This window comes from Sphaeramia orbicularis, chromosome 7, assembly GCF_902148855.1.
Source record: "Sphaeramia orbicularis chromosome 7, fSphaOr1.1, whole genome shotgun sequence".
Classification (NCBI taxonomy): Eukaryota; Metazoa; Chordata; class Actinopteri; order Kurtiformes; family Apogonidae; genus Sphaeramia; species Sphaeramia orbicularis.
The window spans coordinates 51221978-51245644 of record NC_043963.1 but is presented as its reverse complement, the minus strand read 5'-3'; the positions used below and the strand labels follow the sequence as shown (position 1 = coordinate 51245644).

At 39.2% G+C, this 23667-nt stretch overlaps 1 pseudogene; it reads right to left on the bottom strand.

Annotated features, from left to right (window-relative positions):
* Positions 1 to 3638: 3638 nt before the first annotated feature.
* On the bottom strand, positions 3639 to 17018 carry LOC115422488 (alpha-2-macroglobulin-like protein 1; annotated as a pseudogene).
* Between the last annotated feature and the right edge of the window lie 6649 nt (positions 17019 to 23667).

The following is a 23667-nucleotide window of genomic DNA, read 5'->3' as shown; positions in this document are numbered from 1 at the left end:
CACCACAGTCACCTGTGACAACACCGCCGTCTGCTTCGGTCTGCTGAACATCCGTTCACTCACAAACAAGGGGCAGCTCGTCCAGGATCTCCTCACAGACCGTAAGTTTGACTTTCTTTGCCTAACTGAAACTTGGCAACGGCCGGGCGATTTCTCCCAGCTCAACAGCTCTACTGCACCGGGGTTTGTTTACACCTGTCAATCGCGGCACCGGCCGGGGAGGCGGTCTCACGATATTATATTGCGGAGAAGTGGAAGTGTCGCCTGTGTCTGTTCCTGCATCCACCTCTTTGAATGCATCGCATGTCATCTGTCTGGACCAACTCCCACCGCAGTTGCAGCTGTTTACCGTCCCCCTAAACCAAACAATAATTTCTTAAATGACTTTGCTGCTGTTCTCACCCATCTATCCACTCTCTCACCAAACACAATACTACTGGGAGATTTCAACATACACATGGACAATACCAATAACCTTCTCACCAGAGACTTTACATCCTGTCTAGAGAGTTTGGATTTCAGCAGCATACCCACGTTCCTACACATTCTAAAGGACACATTTTGGACTTAATCTGTTGCTCTGGTGTCACCCCTCTGGACTGTGCAGCAGATGAACTTCCCATCTCTGACCACTTTCTCTCTCATTCAATGTAAAACTCACACTCTCCATCACTAAGCTTCCCCGTATCATCACATTCCGTAAAATCAGGGACATTAACATTGACTCTCTCATCCGTATCGACTCCCTCATGAACACTGTCCATCCATCCAACCCTGAAGATCTGGTTTCATATTACAACACAAGTCTCCACAGCATCCTTGACTCCCTCGCTCCACTAAAAACCAGATCTGTCTCCTTTTCTGTCTCTGCTCCCTGGTTTACACCTGAACTTCGGCACATGAAAGCTGAAGGTCGACGACTTGAGCAGCTCTTCAGAAAAACTGGACTGGCTGTTCATAAGGAAATGTATGCTAACCATATTAAGCATTACAAGGACTGCACTGCCAAATCCAAATCCAACTACTACACCAATATAATCTGTTCAAATGAAGGTAACACCAAGTCACTGTTCTCACTGCTCAACAATATCACTAAACCCCCGGATTCTTTACCCTCTCACCTGCACACAACCGCATTCTGTAATTCACTCATCTCCTTTTTATCAGCAAAATCCAGAAGATCCATCTCAACCTGGTTCAAACTCCTCCACCGTCACATCTGAACCTCATCCACCCACACACTCACTATCCTCCTTTGACCTCCCCTCCCTTGATGAAATATCAGAACTTATTCATAAGTCCAAGCCATCCACCTGTCAGCTGGACCCCTCCCCACAGTCCTGGTGAAGCATGCCTTCCTTCTCTGGCCCCCTCTATCACTGCAATCATTCACTCTTCTCTCACCACTGGAACTGTTCCTGCATCCTTCAAAACCGCTGCAATAACCCCAATTCTGAAAAAACCTGGTGCAGATCCAACGACTTCAATAACTTCCGCCCTATTTCCAATCTACCCTTCATTTCCAAAATTCTTGAGAAAACAGTAGCTATTCAACTTCACTCCATTTATCTCACAATAATCTGTATGAACAGTTCCAGTCTGGTTTCCGCCCCCTTCACAGTACAGAAACAGCACTCATAAAAATCACCAACGACCTACTCATGGCAGCAGATTCTGGTTTACTTACCATCCTCATCCTCCTTGACCTGAGCGCAGCCTTTGACACCATCTGTCACAACACCCTTCTCAATAGATTATCTTCCATGGCATCACCCACACTCCATTAGACTGGTTTAAATCATACCTCTCTGGCCGCACTCAGTTTATCCAGATCAAATCCGTCACATCCTCCATTTCCCCGTCACTTCAGGTGTGCCCCAGGGATCTGTACTGGGGCCCCTCCTCTTTATCATTTACCTCCTTCCCCTTGGCAATATTTTCCGGAAATACAATATCAATTTTCACTGTTACGCGGATGACACCCAGCTCTACCTCACCTGCAAACCCCCTCCACCCTCCCACCTCCTCCCTCACTGACTGCTTGGCAGACATAAAATCCTGGTTCGCTTCCAATTTTCTCAAACTAAACAGTGACAAAACCGAGGTTCTCCTCGTTGGCTCAAAATCCACTTTATCCAAAACCAATAGTTTTTCTCTCACCATTGACAACTCCACGGTCTCCCCTTCCCCACAGGTTAAGAGTCTGGGTGTCATCCTGACAGTACTCTATCTTTTCAATCCCACATCAATAACATCACGGTCTGCATACTTCCACCTACGTAATATTAACCGCCTGCCCCTCCCTCACCCCCCATACCACTGCTATCCTTGTTCACAGCCTTGTCACTTCTCGTCTGGATTACTGTAACTCTCTCCTCTTTGGTTCCCACACAAATCCCTCCATAAACTTCAATTGGTTCAGAACTCTGCTGCTCGCATCATCACCAGGACCCCCTCCACTCACCACATCACTCCTGTCCTCCAACAGCTTCACTGGCTCCTATTAAGTTCCGGATTGAATTTAAAATCCTTCTAATGACATTAAGGCCATCCATAACGCCCCTCCATATCTGTCTGACTCCTTAATGTTGCCACTCCCTCTCGTACCCTCAGATTCCTCCTCCATCCACCTCACTGTTCCCTCTGCCGTCTCACCACCATGGGGAACAAGCATTCAGCCGCTCTGCTCCCCAACTCTGGAACTCCTTGCCACCGGATCTCAGAAACACCACTTCACTTCCTCTTTCAAATCCAGACTCAAAACCCATCTGTTTAGGACCTCTTTCTCTTGTGAAACAATTGCACTGTCCAAATTTTTAACCTGCCTTTTATTTTTACTTGTTTTTGTTGTTTTAACTCTCCTGTTTTACTGTACGGTGTCCTTGAGTGCCAAGAAAGGCGCCTATAAATAAAATGTATTATTATTATTATAACACAAATGTTTGTGTTTACATGCTTACTAATACTCAGATCATTATCTGATTTCTAGAGTTATCAGATTATTCAAGGGAGCACGTAAACAGCATAATCTGTTTTATCAGATAACAGCAGTAGAAAATCAGATTAACACACTTGGATTTCTCCCCAATATTCCAGTGTCTTCATAATATTTGTTAATCTGATTTATTCATTCTTTTACATCTGCGCATGTGTAAAATAGTAGAAAATGGAAGTGATGCAGATAAACATGAGCAGAAGACAATAATAGGAAGTCTGAGTCTACCATCACTATGTACGTACTGATAGGTCTAATCCAAGGTTTTTTGATGATCATATTTCTGAAGTGTATGTAAGTGCGTCAGGTCTGATTATTACAATTGTCTGATTAATCATAGTTATCAGATTTTTATGGTCATGTAAATGGACTGAGTAAAAATATAGTCAGTAAAGGTAATACATTTCCACAAAAAAAGGGCACAGATATTGAAATGAAATAGTTGTACTTTGTTTCTACCCAGCTCTGGAGATGTTTTTAAAGAAAAGTATTTCACTGTATAAATAAACTCACCCAACTTCCACCAAGTCCCATATCCAAGTTTCAGGGAAGAAAGAGCGGGCCGTCTCTATTGGTGGTGCTGGAGCTCCTCCTAAGCCTGGACTAACTGCATTAACCAACTGCACTGTATCCATTCTGGCGATCATAGGAGGACCTGAACAACAGAAAAAAAAACACATACTCACATACAAATACTGGGCTGAAAGGACACTGTGAACTGTTTACAGGCCAGTAAATGTGTCTCTAAATTAAGTAAAGATTGTCACCATAATTGTGGCCCTGGTAGTATTTTCTTCCCATAAATTGAGGCAGTTTGGCACTCGGATGAACAAATTTGTTGCCATCTTCAGCCCCACATTCTAGGTTATCCAAGAACATACATTAGTGACAAATACAGGGGGGGAAGCAAAATTTACAATATTTTGAGGCAGGGATTGAAAGACAGTGTATGACCAATTAGTTTATTGAAAGTCATGAGAATTATTTGCCACAAGAAAATTGACGTAATAGAAAATGTTTTTATTCTATGTCTCCTCCTTCTTTCTCAATAACTGCCTTCACACACTTCCTGAAACTTGCACAAATGTTCCTCAAATATTTGGGTGACAACTTCTCCCATTCTTCTTTAATAGTATCTTCCAGACTTTCTCATAATAGTTTTGATCATAGTCATTCTCTTTTACATTATAAACAGTCTTTATGGACACTCCAACTATTTTTGAAATCTCCTTTGGTGTGACGAGTGCATTCAGCAAATCACACACTCTTTGACGTTTGCTTTCCTGATTACTCATATGGGCAAAAGTTTCTGAAAAGGTATGGATAATAGTGTTAGGTATGATTATGACATCAATATAGTTTGGTTTCAAAACAACTGACGTAGTGCCTGCTGAGAAAAAACAACTAAATGTTCATTGTAAATTTTGCTTCCCCACCCTGTACATTACACATATAACAACAAAATATTAAATATTATCGACTATCATTGAAATTAACGCATTAGAATTACCTGGAAAACTGTATGAGGGTCATCTCCTTCAGGTTGGTATGGAATGATGTATCTTTTGGTCTAACAGAAATGCACTCAACCTCATCCACAGCGTCATATGGAACGTGCCATTTCCGATCAAGCAAATCAAATATCTGAAAACAGACATAACTATGCAATGTGATAAACAGTGGTAAAAAACATATTCAGATTATTAATGTCATTAGTCATTTAATGATCTGTTGTGGTACCCTATCTGCATCCAACGTCTTTCCTGGCTCTTTGATGAGGACACTCTTGTCCACAGCGCTGATGCCACACATAGATTGTGGATGACCCGTGACCTGCAGGGTGATCTCCCCTCCTGGGACAGCCGAGGATGGAGAAAAATCCAGCAACACCTGATCAAACACACCGAATACACTGGCCTTTGAGTGATAAGAATATGTATGTATGTGTAAGTATGTATGTATGTATGTATATGCATGCAAATCAGCAATGTGAAAATACCCCATTATAGATAAAATTCTCACTTAAAAATAAAACTACAGAAGGATCTGTAGCAAAATGTTGAAAAACAAAGGAAAAGTACAGGTGCCTCATATTACTGACATTCTTGTATTATTAATAGTAAATCAGTGTTAAAATGTATGTTACTTTTCTGTGTGAGGTAGAGCTAGTTTAAGTTATTTTCTATTAACAAAGAGGCTCAGGAGATAAGGCTCAAAAGATAAATCTGAGGACTCATCACATGATTGATTGGGAAAAGAAAGAAGGATAAATAAAGTTCTGATACACACATCTTTTTTTCTTCTTCTTGGCCTGTTTTTCTAATTTTACTTTTGGTGAAACATTGGATGATTTAAACATTTATTAAAATGACACCATTGAGAAGCTTAGATGCGAAATAATTATTTGGTGATGCAGTCAACAACTCACACTAGGACATTTATTTCCATTACTTTTTTGGCTTGTAAGGTTGCTGAACAACTGGCGTAGAGATGGAATTTATGGCTCTTTGAAGGGAGCTGGACCTTGTGGATTTGCTCCTTTCAAAGGGCTGTTCAAAAGACTTGCTCATTTTAATTTTTTTTTTTTTTTAAGAAGCCAGCCTAGCGGTAACTCATTTTATCTGGGAAATAATAAGATTTGATTCAGAGTCATTCAAACTTAAACACCCCACCAATATATAATCTATTGGCGGGATATGTGAGTTTGAAATATTCTGAAATACTGATTGTAATTTCATTTAGAATGTGTCAAATAGATTTTAATGTCTGATCTACATTTATTGTAAGCATTCCTCAAGAGGCCATATCCCTCTGCTTTGAAAGTGAGAACACTATTTTGGATTTCCTCTTTGTGTGTATCATCACTTAGCTTTCAGTGTCACAGTCACATCAGATAAGCGCAGTCACCACCTCACGTTGTCTCTCACTGACCTTGTGGCCAAAGCATTTCTCAGTGCTGAACTCAGCCTCATGGGCAATCACAAACCCACTGGAGAGGATAGCATAAGCCACGATGTGAAACTCTGGTGCCAACTCTGGATCCACATGCAGGTTGAAGGTTACCTCACCCTCATTAGCTAGAAAACAGACACCATTAATGAATCTGTTACATAGTCACCTGCTTACATATATCTATCATCTATCTATCTATCTATCTATCTATCTATCTATCTATCTATCTATCTATCTATTAGGCCTGTAATGGTACACATACCAAACCACAGCGTGTCGGTATGCACCAGTTCGGTTCGGTACACGGCTGTACCGACACCCTCAGTATGTTGAGGGAAAAAAAAGGAACAAAGATGTTGTTCGATCAGGAACTTTAAATCCGAGCAAGTTCCAGACGGACATATTGAACTACTGCACAATGACACGAAATAGCTGCTGCCATAAGGTAAAAATAAATAAATAAATAAATAATAAATAAATAAATAAATAAATAAATAAATAAAACGTCAACCTGAAGGGAAGAGATTGAAGACCCTCCGCCATCATTACAGTCCCATTTGGGATCACTACAGGTTCAGGTGAAAGACAAAAACGGGGAAAGTGAAGATAAGACGAACGCTGTTTGGCCCCTATGAACTACGGTAGTTCTAAAACACTTACACTAACTCTCTTTCTCTCTCTCTCTCTGCCTGTCTCTCTGTCTCTCTCACACACACGCTGTGCAATAGAGAAATGGAACCCGGGAGTTGGAAGTTGGAAAGGAGTTGAAAGGATGTAAAGTTTCACTTTCGTTTCACGCCAGTGTTAGTTACGTTAGTTATGGACCGAACCCCCACGTATAATATAAAATGTCTTCTATCACAGTTCTTTTTGTCTATTCCTCAAGTTATAAAAACTCTTGACGTCAGCAGACTGGAATCATTTACCTGAGTGTTCTTGTTTCTAATGGATTTGTTACTATGAACACATCTCATGCTTAAACCTGATTTTAGTTGTAGGAGTTTACTGATGGTAGGTTTGGTCATTTTGTGGTTGCAATTTCCTGGTGTTCTTAAGGGGTCTGTCCTATTGTTACAAGGGTTTATTGTAATAAAAACATATTAAGAAATTGAGAGAATAAATGAATGACATGCAAACTTATATAGAAAAACAAAAATGGAAATTAAATAAATAAATAAATAAAGTTGCTAAGTCCTTGCCCACCTGTGTTTTTTATCAATCCAACGTTTGCTACTTTGTGGAGGAAAATACCATCCCTGAAAAGGACCTGGAAAATGACACATATTTCATCTCACTACTTGATGTAAACAAGACTGGGCTAAATATCATAAGTCAACCAATGATCTTTTGTCTATATGGTTAATGCTGAAGTGCTACTCACCAAATACATTACATCCATAGAGCTCTGAGCCTCTTTCACCACTGTGTACTGGATGGAGAAGGTCACATCTGTGTGACACTTGAGTGGGCCTTCCACTTTTTTCACCCTCAGAAAGCTTACTGTTTTAGTATCAAGAGACGACTCCTGGGCCATGGACAGAGTGATATCTCCATTTTCAAAGTGTGGCTCTCTGTAATTGGGGTATCTCAGTGATGGCTCTGCGCTAACCTAGAGTTTAGAAAAGAAACATTACTAATCATATAATTAGAAGTATAAAGTAAACATGTAACACCACACATAAAAGCAAAACTTCCAACCACATCATCACATCTAACCACACCAGCCACAGTGGTGGGATTTAGCTGTTATTGAAAATGCTGGAAATACTTTGCAATAGCACTATCCTTGTAAAACACATAAAAATGGTTAATTATGTGAACACTTCATAAGTTATTCATGAACAATTGTAAAGCAATTTCCAAACTTCAATTCAGGCTCAGTATTTGTGACATAAAGTAACTGCTTAACTTTTTGTCTCTATCTTTCACAGCTTATTCTTTTAACTCATCCCTTCTAAACCAGTACCCTCTACTGGTCGACAGAAGCCATGGTAAGATTAAAAAATAAATAAAATACAGTGTCTTTTTGCATCCTTGTGCTATTGCGGGACTTTGTGACAAAACAACAGGAAAAAGATATTTTAAGAAATACTCAGAGTGGTTTGCATTCACTAACATCACTGTGAATTGCACCATAGTTGTGCTTGAAATCTGTTCTGTTCTAAAGACCAACAAAAGATATGAGTTTTTCTCAGTCGCTTTGGTACATTTCTCTGATCAGAAGTGAAATTCTCAAAACTACTTGTCCAATCATCACATCCTTGTGTCACTTGTGCACATCAAAAAAGCAGTTTCTCATTTCTTTGAACAAGTTGCAAATGCTTTGGTGCATCCATGCAAATGATTATGTACAATTGTCTGCTGTTTTCTACATTATCAGTTGCTTATGTCATGTTGATCAAAATGTATTATAACAGGTCTCTGCTGAATAGTCTCACCCCCCACAACATTTAGGCATTAGTTCATTGCAAAAGTCTTTATATGCAAAATGGTTAAACAAGTTGTCATAATATGTCAAGTATATTTCTATACTTTTCCATTAGACTTTTTTTTTTTTATTTGTCCTGAATTGGTAAGAAGCTGGATAAGACACTAAAAGATTCTTTCCATGCTACATTGCAGGAGAAGATATTTCTTGTGATGTGGATGAGAATTTGTGGCCCAACAGACAGGGACGTCAGGAGGTGTAGGAAGACTGCACTGTAATTCCTACAGCACTGCATGTGCATTTTCCCTACGGAGATTATCCTATGTTCACATTTCTACTTTTGTTTTTTTGTTTTTTTCTTTGTGCTATGCAGTGTTGTGTTTTCCTTTCTGTATCACAATGGCGTGGTCAGTCAACAAATTGCAGTACAAACAGTACTAAGAGTGTAAATGTGAATCTTGTCCAGTGTCTCACAATCAATCTCCCACATACACTAAGATGTAACTTAGAATTTACAATAACTGTCATCAAAACTTCAGCCAAAGTTTACATCAGAACATCCCTCCAGAGTACACTGTTATATTAACAACATGACTACGCAATTTGACCGTCTATCCGTACACAATGACACAAGGACTTGTCATTTCGATGGCATGATATGTTCATTGACACAGATATTACTTTTGGAGATGAACTAAGGATTTTGAGCAAGAGACTGACGTTTGCAGGTAATCCATGGTGTTTTACTATTTGTATGAATTGTTTTGAGAACTGCACTTACTGTTTTGCAAACGTCGAGGATGATACGAGAAATATACCAAAGTGACTGAGAAAAACTGTAATCTAATGACATGCTGGCTCAAAACAGCATATTTGGAGAAACATTTGCACTGATGTTGCTAAACATGCTCAAATAATTTATTATCCCCTTGTGGCAAATTGTGATACAGCCAGCAATTCACACATCTACACAACTGGCAAATATGAATATGAACATATAAATTACAAATCACATACCACTCAGAAATCTAATACTAGTGTTTAATAATCTAGTTCTGATCAATAGTATTATTGTCAAGTGGTATATTTTTTCTCTTTTTCAGATACACTTCTTACTTACATGGAGGTGGATGTCCCCACTGTACATAGAGGTGTCCACTGTGAAAGTGGTGACTCCATTTTTATCAGTGGTGAGGTTCTGTAGGTGGCGTGAAGACCACGTTTCACCCTCAAACAGGTAGACCGGCATGTCAGGAATGGGTACTTTATTTCCATCAAGTGCCTGGACCTGATAATAAGATGAAAATGAATGTGAATTCACTTACAATGAGCATCAAGACCAGTTTTTGTAGAAAAGGAAAAAGAAAACGACTAAACTAGACTTAACAGTGAAAATATTTCTATTATCTACAGAAAAGAAAAAAAAGAAAAGAATGATACCTACAATGAAATATACAGCAAAGGAAATAAAATACACTGTAAAAAGGGAATTATACATTTAAATCATGTAATTGATGATTTAAAGGTGCAATAGACTTTTGTGACCAATTACGGTAAACAATTTTGAAGTGCCATTCACCACAAACCAAACGTGTTTACAAACAGAGCCGGGAGGTAACTTGGGCATCTTCGGAATTTTGTCATTGTGCATTGTGGGAGAGGGAGGTTTGTGCAGCTGCCTGCAGTGGCTGCAGCAGCACAACCATATCATATTATATGGATGAAACAAACACGACGCGGAAACGTCTGAAACGTGGAAACGGCTGGAAGAATATGCATAGAGGGAAGGGAGCTCCTGCCGTTTCCGCGTCATGTCTTTAGCAGCTGCCGCTGTCAGGTGGCTGCGCAAGCCTCCATTTCCCGCAATGCATGTCACAACCAAATACTGAAGATGCCCGAGTTACCTCCCGGCTCTGTTTGTAAACACATGGTTTGTTTATGGTGGATGGCACTTCGAAATTGTTCACCGTAAATTCAAGAAATTCAGGTGAGTAATCGCAGAAAGACTTAGAGATTTGTGATGCTTAGGCTATGGCTGAGGTTTTACAGATTTGATGAAAAATTGGTCACGAAAGTCTCCCGCACATTTAGAATTATTGACAATTCAGGAGAAAAAATATCACTGTTAATGGAGAAAATGAGACAGAAAATGATTTATTTACTTTTTTTCTGAGAAATATATGTATGTATGCTATGTTCAAGTTTCAGTTATTGCTTGCCTTTTAATAAATATTTGATAAGTAGGTTTATTGTAGAGAGGCAATACTGTAAAGCTTGCAAAAGAAAACATTAAAATATGCTTACATAATTCAAGTAAATCTAAATAAATTTTACCGAGAACTTTAGAAACTCATTTTTGTCACACTGTGACCAACAAATATGTCAGAAAGGTCATTCTGCTTTTCTTGTGAAAGTGATTTGATTACACAAACCAAAAGACTGAATAAAACAAATAAACAAACTTAAAAGTCTTCTGAAAAAGCTACATTTGTCACTTACTTTTCCTTCAAAGTTTGATCCTTTCTCATAAATCTTAGGAGTATCAATGAAGGACACCTTTCCAACAACATATGAAATCATTATTCTTTGATTTTGTGAATGTTCTATGCCTGAAAAAAGAACAAAATTGATTATAATATTGATTATGATATTTTCTACCTTGTATAATGTTAAATCTGAGAGTACTTACCTGTTCCCTCCTCTTGCATTTTGGCGGTCACCTCAAGAACATCTTGCAGCACTTTTTTGTCAAGTTTTATGAAAGTGGACATCGGGATGCTCATGGTAACACAACCTTCATTGTCTGTCTATAAAATACAAAACCACAATACAAAAAACAATTAAAGAGTGAATTGTCAAACATTACCCATTTCAAGCCCTTGAAACAGACTGCGCAAGCAAACCAGGTAAAGACTCAACTCAAGCCACTAGCTACAGGCCCCTCTCACTACTTAATACTGCCTTAAAAATCATTACAAAAGCATTCGCTTCCAGACTAGAAAAGGTTACTCCGTTAGTGATTAACCTAGATCAGAGAGGATTTATTAAAAACAGAAACTCATCTGACAATCTCCGTAGACTTTTCAACCTCATTATCATCTCTCAACAATCGAATATCAACACCATCATAACTTCACTTGATGCAGAAAAAGCATTTGACAGGGTAAAGTGGACATTCTTACTCAATACACTTCATCAATTTGGCTTCAGGGAATCATTCATCCGCTGGATTAATACACTATACACATCACCCAAAGCCACAGTTACAACTAACGGTATCACCTCTCCCACATTCACACTGCATAGGGGCACACGACAAGAATTCCACTCTCTTCTTCCCTTTTTGCACTATTCATAGAACATCTCACAACTGCAATATGTCAAACTAACAGTAAAAAGGGAATCAATGTCTCAGGTACACAACACAAAATCAGTTTATACGCAGACGATATTCTTCTCTACTTACAAACTCCCCAACAATCACTGCAGGAAACATTCAAAATCATGAACATATTCTTATCCATATCCGATTATAGCATCAACTGGAACAAATCAACAATATTCCCACTTTCAAACGATGCCTGGGACTCTGCAGCTCAGGACTCACTTCCTGAAATGCACAGTGGCAATATTAGGTACCTGGGTATTTACATTCCCCCCAGGTTGTCAGAGTTGTTTTCACTTAACCACAATCCCATGCTCAAAACAATAGAAAAGGACCTGGAACACAGGACAAATTTACCACTCTCACTCATTGGATGTATAGCATCAGTAAAAATGAAAATCCTCCCAAAACTTCATGATTTATTCTCCAATGTCCCGGTTACACCTCCTGACAAATGGTTCAATAACCTGAACTCACTGTGCACACACTTTTATTGGAAGAACAAAAAAACCAAAAATCAAACTTGCTACTCTACAAAAAAAATAAAGCTCAAGGGGGACTAGATGCACCACATTTTATCCACTACTTTTTGGCTAATCAATTACAGTACTTAGTTAAATGGACAAAAACAACATACAATAACACATGGATTCAACTGGAACAGTCATATTTCACTAAACTTCTTTTGGCAGACATACCTTCTTTAAACACAACACTAAAAAAACATCACTGATTTAAAATCACAGTCATCTTAACAACTGACTCAGCCTGGTGGAAAACATTAAAACTAACCAACTCTTCCACATCATGTAAATATACCCCATTTGGCACAATCCAGATGTTCTCATAAGCACCACCTCTCTTCACTATCACACACGGGAACAAAAAGGCATCAATCACCAACACCACTTATTCAATAATAACAAATTCATAACATTTACACAGCTCACAGAACAATACAAACTTGACAGTAAGAACACCTTTCAATATCCACAAATTAAATGTATAATCCAAAGTAAAATTAACATAACCTATAAAACACTGAACCCACCCAAACTGCTAGAAAACATAAAGAACCTTAAAGGACTGAAAAAACTCACCTCAAAATTATATAGACGCATAAACTCTGACAATACAATACACACACCAACAGAAAAATGGAGCATGGACCTCGATACAACACTCACAGAGGAACACTGGACAGAAATTCGCAAAAACATTTTTTGTATGACATCCAACACCAATCTTCAACTCATTCAATATAAAGTTATTCACAGGACAAATATCACACAATACAAGATGCAAAAAATGTGACTGACATGGCCACTTGCTCACAATGCACCATGGGAGTCACTGACACAAATTATATGCAAGTTATGAACCGGCATTTGTATGTATACGGAAAACTACAACCAGCAGATTTGTAGTTTAGTTTTTAGAGAAAGAGTTATAGATGACAAAAACAGCAGTGGACAGAGAAGGAGACCCAGTGCTTTCTGGCACTGTGGGCTTCATCTGAAGTAAGTTGGAGGGAGCCTCTGGCACAAAGCTACTGTTCGAAAAAATATAAACTGGACCAGACTTGGACCAGCTTCTAAACAAGCTAAAGAAGTTAAAGAAGGACTACAGGGACCAGAAAAGACAGCTTAGACCCAAAAGTACCCTGCATTTGGACCTGCTGGACTGGGTTTTAAGGGACCAGTGAATCCGACTACTGGTGCACTGAACTTGGACACAGCAGACACGGACTGGAAGCTTTTGAGTGTGAATGAATCTGTTGATCAAACAGCTGAAAATGATAGTGATAAGTTTTTTTTCTCAAATGCATGGTTAATAGCTCACAAAAAGTCAATTTTAGAGATTAAAGCGAGCTACAAATGTAATGGAAATTTAAACGCTAGCTACTGGTATGCTAATGTCACAGGATGACAGGGGCCGTTGTATCCTATACAATCTGACATTGTGATGCTTGAAGTGTCTTTGTGTTAATGCTTGCTGTGCCTTTTATTGTGAATTTTATATTGCATGATGTGTATTATGTGTTTGAGTGTCCAGCTTGCAGTGGTTTGTTACACGGACTAAACAAAGCCAATGTGGATTGTGGACTTTTTTATTCAGCACTTCTGTCTCCTTGCCTCATATAAACTTGGTTAACATACTGCGCTGCTGACCTACCTAATTATCTGTTTACAGACTATCCTTAAATTATCTTTATACATACGTAGAAACCCACATATTTATTATTTATGTTTATGACATATGCCACAGAGTGAATATTTTGTTTTTCACCTGTGGATTAGAATATAGGCTTGTAAACACAAGAGCAATTATTGCTTCTGAGTGAGCGTCTCCCGCAGCAGACCCAATCATGTGATCACATTTTTCGATAACGTAATGACATGGCTCTGACTTGGCTCTGCTTGGCTCTTGGCCTACAGAAAAGCAAACCGGTTCTTTGGAGGCACCAGGTTGGAACCTAAGCTAGCACCAGCTCCGAACTAGCACTGGCTCCGAACTAGCACCAGGTTCTTTCTGGGGAAAAAGGGTAATTCAGTGCATGTTGATACTCTCATCTTTTTACATGAAAACATGGAGTGCAAGGTAGTGATGCGCAGATCAGCGGACCCGGGTCAGGTTGGTGCGGGTCCAAAATATGTAACTTTATTTGCGGGGCAGGTTCAATAATCCCACAAAAGCGGGTTGAAAAAAAAAAAACCCGACCCGCACATCACTAGCACAAGGCCAAGACTTAAGGAAGAAGATGACTCAGAGTAGAATTACTACACTGATTGCGATCTAGAAAAACTATCGTCTAAGTAATGTTCTGTGAACTGTGCAAGCACGACCAATACTGGAATAATAATTTGGACAGCCAGTGTGTTTGGATTATTCTGTTCATTTATCTCAGTAAGACAATGCGCTTTTTTAGCTTACCGGCTGACAGGCCGTAAGCTATTGTCGTCATGCGGCCTCCGGTGGCGGCAGGGGCGTCTGTCGTTATCTGTCATCGTCTGTCGTCCGTTACAAAAATTTCAATTGTCTTCTTCTCTGAAACTACAATTCCGATTGACTTCAAACTTAGTATACAGCTTCTTTACGATGTTGTCACAAAAGCTAGTGAAATTATTTGGATGCAGATCTGATTCTGGATTTGGTGTGACTTTGAAAATTTTCCCCATTATAACAGCTAGGAAGTGGATCGATGCAATAACTCAGTAAATATAAATGATATCAAGTTGAAATTTCTACAGTACAGCCCTCATGGGGACATGATCAAAACATAATGGCCACATGCGGATCAGGATCTTCTTCTGGATCCGGGAACTTACGGAAAATTTAACATAGGCTCTTATGGGGAAAAAATTTCAATCGTCTTCTTCTCTGAAACTACAGTTCTGATTGACTTCAAACTTGGTATGCAGCTTCTTTATGATGATGTCAACACAAGGTATTGTAATTATTTCGATGCGGATCTGATTCTGGATTTGGTGCCACTTTGAAACATTTTCCCATTATAACATATAGGAAGTGGATTGATACAATAAATCTGTAAGTATCAATGATATCAACTTGGAATTTGAATTTTTACAGATCTGATTAGAATATGACCAAAACATGGGCTATTTCGGTAATATAATAAATATACATAACTGGGGATAATAAATGGCATCTGGATACATTTCCCAAAGCTTTTCATTTGGCCAGTAAACTACAGGGCCATTGGTCCTATTTTTCTTTAATATGCTATAGTCTTGGCTGCTGTTGTCTTAACCTTTTCCCACTTTATGTCGTTCACTTAAATTTAAAAGACAATTCAAGGTACTAGCCTATGTTTTGTTTTGGTTAAAATGTCCAAGAAGTACTGTTGATGCTTGCGTCTTGCAAGTTTTTTATTCTGCTCTTCACTGTGCATTGTTAATGTTACAGTAAACATTTGTACAAGTTGCTCATTGTTGAGAGGCTGTGTGTCTGTGTTTTTCCTCCACTGTCAATGTGATGACATCATACATACAACTAGCTGACTCGAGTACAACTTTATTGATGAATACACTGATCGGACAAAATCTGAACTCAGTAATGCCCTAGTACACAGCCCACACTTTTAAATCTCCCTTTGAGGGGGTTGCACACGCAATACGTCATCAAAACATCACACCTTGGTTGAGGAACGAGAGGTGTTCCTTTTACATGGCATTCCGAAATCATGATTCCACCTTTATCATGGCTCTGTTACTACCTCCAGAGGCGTAACAAAGCCACAATAAAGAACCAAATGATCCCATTTCGTTTACGTCGTTCCAGAATAAAGGTGAAATAGTCCTGTAATAGAAGAGCTGTATAAAAGGAGCTACAGTCTTATGACAGGCATTATCTGCTGACAAATACGCTGATACACATATACTGCACAGAAATCCATAACTGCTGTGTTCATTTCTTCATCATTATTATTATTATTATTATTATTATTATTATTATTATTACTTGTATATATAATATTTTTTATTTTCTCCATAGAGAAACTGCTGTACACATACCTCCATGATCTCCTTGTGACATGGAGCAGTGACTTGCTGTCCTTCTAGGTCTTGGTTGGAATAACCATAGAAGTAGCGCTGCAGAGGTCTGCATATATCCACCTTCATGTTGCCTGGAACAGGCTGTTTATATGTGTATCTGAAACAGAGTCACTCTGCAGTCAATCACCCAAGCAGATGTATCTAGAAGCTTTTGAAAGTTGAAAGTTTGTTAGAAAATGTCTCATCACTTACTCGGCACAGATTTTAGCTGTGATTTGGTCTTGGTCAATGCTTACTTCCTCAGATGTGTTGATCTTTACTTCAAACTTTGGTAAAACTGGGACAGAGCATGACAGTTAGTACTCTAAATTAAGTGATGAAAAACATGCAAAAATTTCACAAATTGTTGTACTCTCTGGCAAATAAATCTTATTTCTAAAATAGTGTATGCTTGTCAGAATAAAAGGAGTATAATTTTATCTAATGTCTTAATTAGACAATCCTGTACATTTAACTAGTACAAGCTAAAATGTTAATACTTGGATAACACTGTATACTCTGTCAGTAGCAAGGCTTTGATTCTAGTATTAAGACATCTGATCACAAAAATGACCATTTGTTATAATTATATTAATAATTATAATTATTATTATGCGACTTTATTGCTGTTTTTGCAGTGAACTCACCATATTTCTCCACCTTGAAGTTGTGATATTTCTTTTCCTGACCATATGCCAGCATTATGGTGTAGACTCATTCTTTGGCCTCAGTGTTCAACTCGTAAGAGAGCTGCAGTATTGTACGGTCTGATGTGTCATTCAGCCACTGACCAATCAGGTTGTTGTTACTGTCCTGTTTCATCAAAAATATGACAAGTATTATAACAAAGAAATCAGAAAAATTATGCAAGGTGAATGTGAACTACATTGTAAAGTGCTAAATTAGCTGTTTGCTCTCTTTTTGCAAGCTTAAGGTCAATAAGTGCATCTGAAGTCATTTATAATAAATTTTTTTTTTTTTTTTTTTTACCCGCCACCACCCCCCTTCTTCAGAGTATAACTTTATTTTTAAATACAGCATGTTTAAGTAACAATCTCAAACTTATATTCACATGTTCATCCATTCCTTGCTGGTATAGAAATACATAGAGGGAGGGCTCATATAGACGAAAGTGTACAGGGACAGGACAAGACAAGATAGTGGGATAAAACAGACATAAGACCAAACAGTGGGACAAGCCAGGTAAGTGGTGCTGTTGAAAATCATAACCAAACATGTGAAAGACATGACAACAAGTAAGACAAGACAAAAACAGATACTGATTACATAATTATCGTTATACATTTGTGTGAGTGTGTGTGTGTGTGTGTGTGTGTGTGTGTGTGTGTGTGTGTGTGAGGAGAGGGGACCAAACAGAGAGGGGCTCTAGGGGCTCTACTGCTGGGTGTTGAGTGGTGGTGGTTTGGTTTAGGTTTTCCAGTGAAATGTGCTCTAAAAGGGGGAGGAGAGAGCAGAGGGGGGAGAAAAGGGGAGAAGAAAGTGATCAAGACCCCCACAGCAGAACAATACCACTAACAACAACCACGGTGATAACCACAATAGCAACAATGACCAAAACAAGAACCGAGCAAACTTGGCAGAGGGAAAAGAAAAAAAAAAGGGAAATTTCAAAGAAAAAAGGATAAATAAGACCCGAATAGAATACCACAAACAACGAAAGCACTAAAACAACACCAGCAACAGATCCACACCACATTAGCTCCCCACACCAATCCCCTGTGACAGAGTGACCGCACCAGTGCAAAGCAAAGAGAACAAGGCAAAGACACTGAGGTGCACCCAGTGATGAACACATCCATGCAACTATAACCACAACCCCTCCAAGGACCAGGGGCCAAAAAAGAGGATCCCAAGGCCCAGCCAACCAGGAGACAACACAGAGAAGGGGAGCCAGCCCACCCCCCAGAGAGGCGACGGTGCGCCCGCCTCAAAGATGGCTGAGGAAGGCCCCCCACCTTAGGCCCCACAGCAGCCAAGCAAATCAATCAATCAATCAATCCTTATTTATATAGCACTTTTTCATACAATGAAATGTAGCACAAAGTGTTTTACATATAAAATCAGTGCATCCCACCACCACACACACATACATACACACCCAAACACATTCACACACAAACACATGCCCATACACCCCGCCACCCATGTACCTAATGTTAATACCCATAAATAATAAAACAGAAAAAAATAGATAAGGAAATAAAGGAAAGAAACAGGCTGAGCACGGGGGACCAAAAGCAACAGAGGAGGCGCTAACACAGGGAGCCACCCACACCAGGGGACAGCCACCGCCCCCAGCAACCCAGCGCCACCATCATAAAGCCGCATCCTGACTGGTGAGGGAGGGCCGAAATGCCACCGTATCATGGCAGCAGGGCCCCATTCCCCACCGTGGAGCAGACCCCTGAGTGAGCGTCAGAGCCACTGGAGCCCACAGCCGCCCCCTGGCGCGGAGGGCCCCCGCTGATGAAGCACTGGAAAATATATATAAAACATTAAAAAGATAAAAAGAAGCATTGGTTAAAAGAGTATAAATGTATATAAAACATATATGTAATTAAAGCTGCAAGCAGCATTGGGTGGGACCTCGCACCGGGCGATCCGCCTCCCGCGCGATCCGCCTCCCGTGACCGTCGACACCTCAGCTCCACTCACACCTCTCCGTCCCGATACCACTTCCCACCCTTTAGTGTCCATCCTCCTTACATCTCTACAGAACACCAGCGACCCTCTGCTGAAACCACCATCACCTTTAAATGAGACTTTTATTTTGGAAACCCTACTGTGTGTATGTGCATTTGTTTTGTATGTGAGAGAAAGAATCAGTTTGAAAAATGAATTGAAATTGTATGAATAACTCAGCATAAAAGTGATGATTTATCACATGTAAGGCTATTATTTTGGAAAAAGTCTATTGTGTGAGCATGTGTGTCTGTGAGAAAGAGTACTTTTGAATGAAGAAACATTGTGCAAACAGTTGAGCGTTTGGTCAAAAATGACAAGAAGTTATGTAACAGACATTATTTATTATTTTTAATAGGGGTTTTATTTTGAAAAATGTACTCCGTGTACTTTATAATGTGTGCCAAATGTCCAATATCCACAATATAATGCAGCAAAACCTGTTTTAAAATGTTAGGGGGAAAGAAAAAAAAAAAAAAAATCACTGATCTGCCTAGGGTTTGAACTCATGCCTCTCATACAGCAGACTGCTGCTCTGTCCACTAGTCCATTGTCAGACACACAAAGCCTTGCACTACTCAGGCTTATATAGGGATTTTTTCATGGTGACAAGTGAAACTAAACATACTCTTCAAAAAAATCGCCATTATTCCATAACCGTAGGTCATATTTGAAAAATTCTTTCACTTTTGGATTCTGCAGACTTGTGGGAATTTAATGAGGTACAACTTTTGTGTCAAAAGTCTGAAATGAATAAGCAGTAATTGCAGAAACGTAGAGTAACTTTCAAAGGCAGATTGCCAACTTCCTGTTGGAGTTAGCTCATGAGTGTCTCATGAGTGTCAGTGTATGATTTGTCGGGCTCAATCAGACCAACATTTTGGCATTTGTTTCATGTTTCTGTGACATTCCTACTGGCCGCTAGGGCAGTTTTTGTCTTTTTTTTAGTACATTGGTGGCGCTGCAGAGTCCATTTTGGCACCCAATGGGTTAATTTTGATATTGAATGAAAGTGTTCACCAGCCATGACATACATGGCAAATTTGGTGAGTTTTGTAGCATGTTAAGGGGTCAAATGGCAGTCTAAATTGGAAAAAGTATGAAAATAAACCAATTGTTCTAAATCAATAACCGTACATCGTATCTCAAAATGTTTTGCATGTGAGCGTTGTGCTGAGTCCCGTGAATGGATAGATATGTCACATGTGGGGAAAACTCCAAAGTGAAAATGAGTTCCAAACATCGCAACTTTGCGGGATACTAAAAAAAAACTAAGACAGTTAAGGCTAAGCTACGAGATCACTTTTTTGAGGAGGGTTCACTCTATCTTTTGGTGCTATTTAGAAGTCAATACGACAAAAGGTGTCATCGGAGTTAGTTTTAAAAATTTTATTTTGAAAGGCATATTGCGAACTTCCTGTTGGAGTTAGGTCATAAGTGTCAGTGGATGATTTGTAGAGCATCATCCAACAAAAATTTTGGCACTAGTTTCATGTCTCTACGACTTTCCTTCTGGCAGGTAGGGCGGTTGCCATTTTTTTTCAGATAGGTGGCGCTAGAGAGCCCATTTTGGCACCTATGGGGTAAATTTGTACATTTTATCAAATTTTTCACCAGGCCTGACATGTGTGCCAAATTTGGTGCATTTTGGAGCATGTTTAGGGGGTCAAAATCCAGGTGAAATTGGCGGAGTAAGAAAAAAAAAAAAAAAAAAAAAAAAATGTATATATATAATATATATATTATATATATTATATATATATATATATACATAAAACGAATGAAAAACAATAGGGCCTTGCTTGCAGGCAAGGCGTCTCACTGTGTGAGAGGGCCTTACCTTTTGGCTTGGTCCCTAAATATAATATAAATATAAAGCAATAAAGAGATAAAACAGAAGCAGTTGTTAAAGGTCAAATTAAAAGTCAAGTTAAAAACTAAGGGAGACAGGAGTTAAAAATATAAGCTAAAATTAAAGCTGCAAGCAGCATTGGGCGGGACCTCGCACCGGGCGATCCGCCTCCCCCGCGATCCGCCACCCGTGACTGTCGACGCCTCAGCTCCACTCACACCTGTCCGTCCCCATACCAGTTCCCATCCTTTAGTGTCTGTCCTCCTTACATCTGTACAGAACACCAGTGACCCTCTGCTGAAACCACCATCACCTTTAAAATGACACTTTTATTTTGGAAAACCTACTGTGTGTATGTGCATTTGTTTTTAATGTGAGAGAAAGAATCAGTTTGAAAAATTAATTGAAATTGTATGAATAAGTGAGTATAAAACTGATGATTTACCACATTTAAGGCTTTTATTTTGGAAAAACCCTATTGTGTGAGGATGTGTGTCTGTGAGAAAGAGTACTTTTGAATGAAGAAACATTGTAAACAGTTGAGTGTTTGGTCATAAAAATGAAAAGAAGTTATGTAGACATTTTGTATTATTCTTAATTTTGGTTTTATTTTGAAAAAATGTACTCCGTGTACTTTTGAATGTGTGCAAAATTTCCAATATCCACATACAATGCAGTAAAACCTGTTTTAAAATAAAATTAAAAAAAAAGATTTTTTGGATTACCTGGGACTTGAACCAGGGTCCTTTGGCTCCATAGGCAGCTACATGAACCACTGCACTACAGAGAGACATGTGAAAATGTGCACCAGCAAGACTTTTATAGGGATTTTGCCATTTGGATAAGTGAAACTAAACATAGTCTTCAAAAATCGCTATAATTCCATAACCGTAGGTCGTATCTGAAAAATTCTTTCACTTTTGGATTCTGCAGACTTGTGGGAATTCAATGAGGTCTAACTTTTATGTCAAAACTCTGAAATGAATAAGCAGTAATTGCAGAAACGTAGAGTAACTTTCAAAGGAAGATTGCCAACTTCCTGTTGGAGTTAGCTCATGAGTGTCAGTGTATGATTTGTCGGGCTCAATCAGACCAACATTTTGGCATTTGTTTCATGTTTCTCTGACATTCCTACTGGCTGCTAGGGCAGATTTTGTGTGTTTTTTAGTACATAGGTGGCGCTACAGAGTCCATTTTGGCACCCAAGGGGTTAATTTTTGATATTGTATGAAAGTGTTCACCAGCCATGACATACATTGCAAATTTGGTGAGTTTTGGAGCATGTTAAGGGGGTCAAATGGCAGTCTAAAGTGGAAAAAGTATGAAATAAAAGAATTGTTATAAATCAACAACCGTACATCCTATCTCAAAAATTTTTGCATGTGAGCATTGTGCTGAGTCCCATGAACGTGTAGATATGTCACATGTCAGGAAAAACTGCAAAGTGAAAAATGACTTCCAAACATCACAACTTTGCGGGCTTGTAAAAAAAAAACTAAGACAGTTCCGGAAAAAGTGAGAGATCACTTTTTTGAGGAGGTTTCACTCTATCTTTTGATGCTATTTAGAAGTCAATATGACAAACGGTGTCATCGGAGTTAGTTTTAGAAATTTTATTTTGAAAGGCATATTGCGAACTTCCTGTTGGAGTTAGGTCATAAGTGTCAGTGGATGATTTGTAGTGCTTCATCCAACAAGAATTTTGGCACTGGTTTCATGTCTGTACGACATTCCTAGTGGCCACTAGGGCTTTTCCCATTTTTTTCACATAGGTGGCGCTAGAGAGGCCATTTTGGCACCTATGGGGTTAATTTTTACATTTTATCAAATTTTTCGCCAGGCCTGACATGTGTGCCAAATTTGGTGAGTTTTTGAGCATGTTTAGGGGGGCAAATTCCAGTTTAAAGCGTCACGGAAAAATAATAATAATAATATAAAAACGAACGAAAAACAATAGGGCCTTGCTTGCAGGCAAGGCCTCTCACTGTGAGAGGGCCTTACCTTTCGGCTCGGTCCCTAATAATATAAAAACGAACGAAAAACAATAGGGCCTTGCTTGCAGGCAAGGCCTCTCACTGTGTGAGAGGGCCTTACCTTTCGGCTCGGTCCCTAATAAATAAAAACGAACGAATAACAATAGGGCCTTGCTTGAAGGCAAGGCCTCTCACTGTGTGAGAGGGCCTTACCTTTCGGCTCGGTCCCTAATAATAATAATAAAAAACGAACGAATAACAATAGGGCCTTGCTTGCAGGCAAGGCCTCTCACTGTGTGAGAGGGCCTTACCTTTCGGCTCGGTCCCTAATTAAAGCTGCAAGCAGCATTGGGCGGGACCTCGCACCGGGCGTTCCGCCTCCCCCGCGATCCGCCTCCCGTGACCGTCCACACCTCAGCTCCACTCACACCTCTCCGTCCCCATACCAGTTTCCATCCTTTAGTGTCTGTCCTCCTTACATCTGTACAGAACACCAGCGACCCTCTGCTGAAACCACCATCACCTTTAAAATGACACTTTTAATTTGGAAACCCTACTGTGTGTATGTGCATTTGTTTGTATGTGAGAGAAAGAATCAGTTTGAAAAATGAATTGAAATTGTATGAATAATTGAGCATTAAAGTGATGATGTCTCACATTTAAGGCTTTTATTTTGGAAAAACCCTATTGTGTGAGCATGTGTGTCTGTGAGAAAGAGTACTTTTGAATGAAGAAACATTGTACAAAGAGTTGAGCGTTTGATCATAAAAATGAAAAGAAGTTATGTAATAGAAATTTTGTATTATTGGTATTTGGGGTTTTA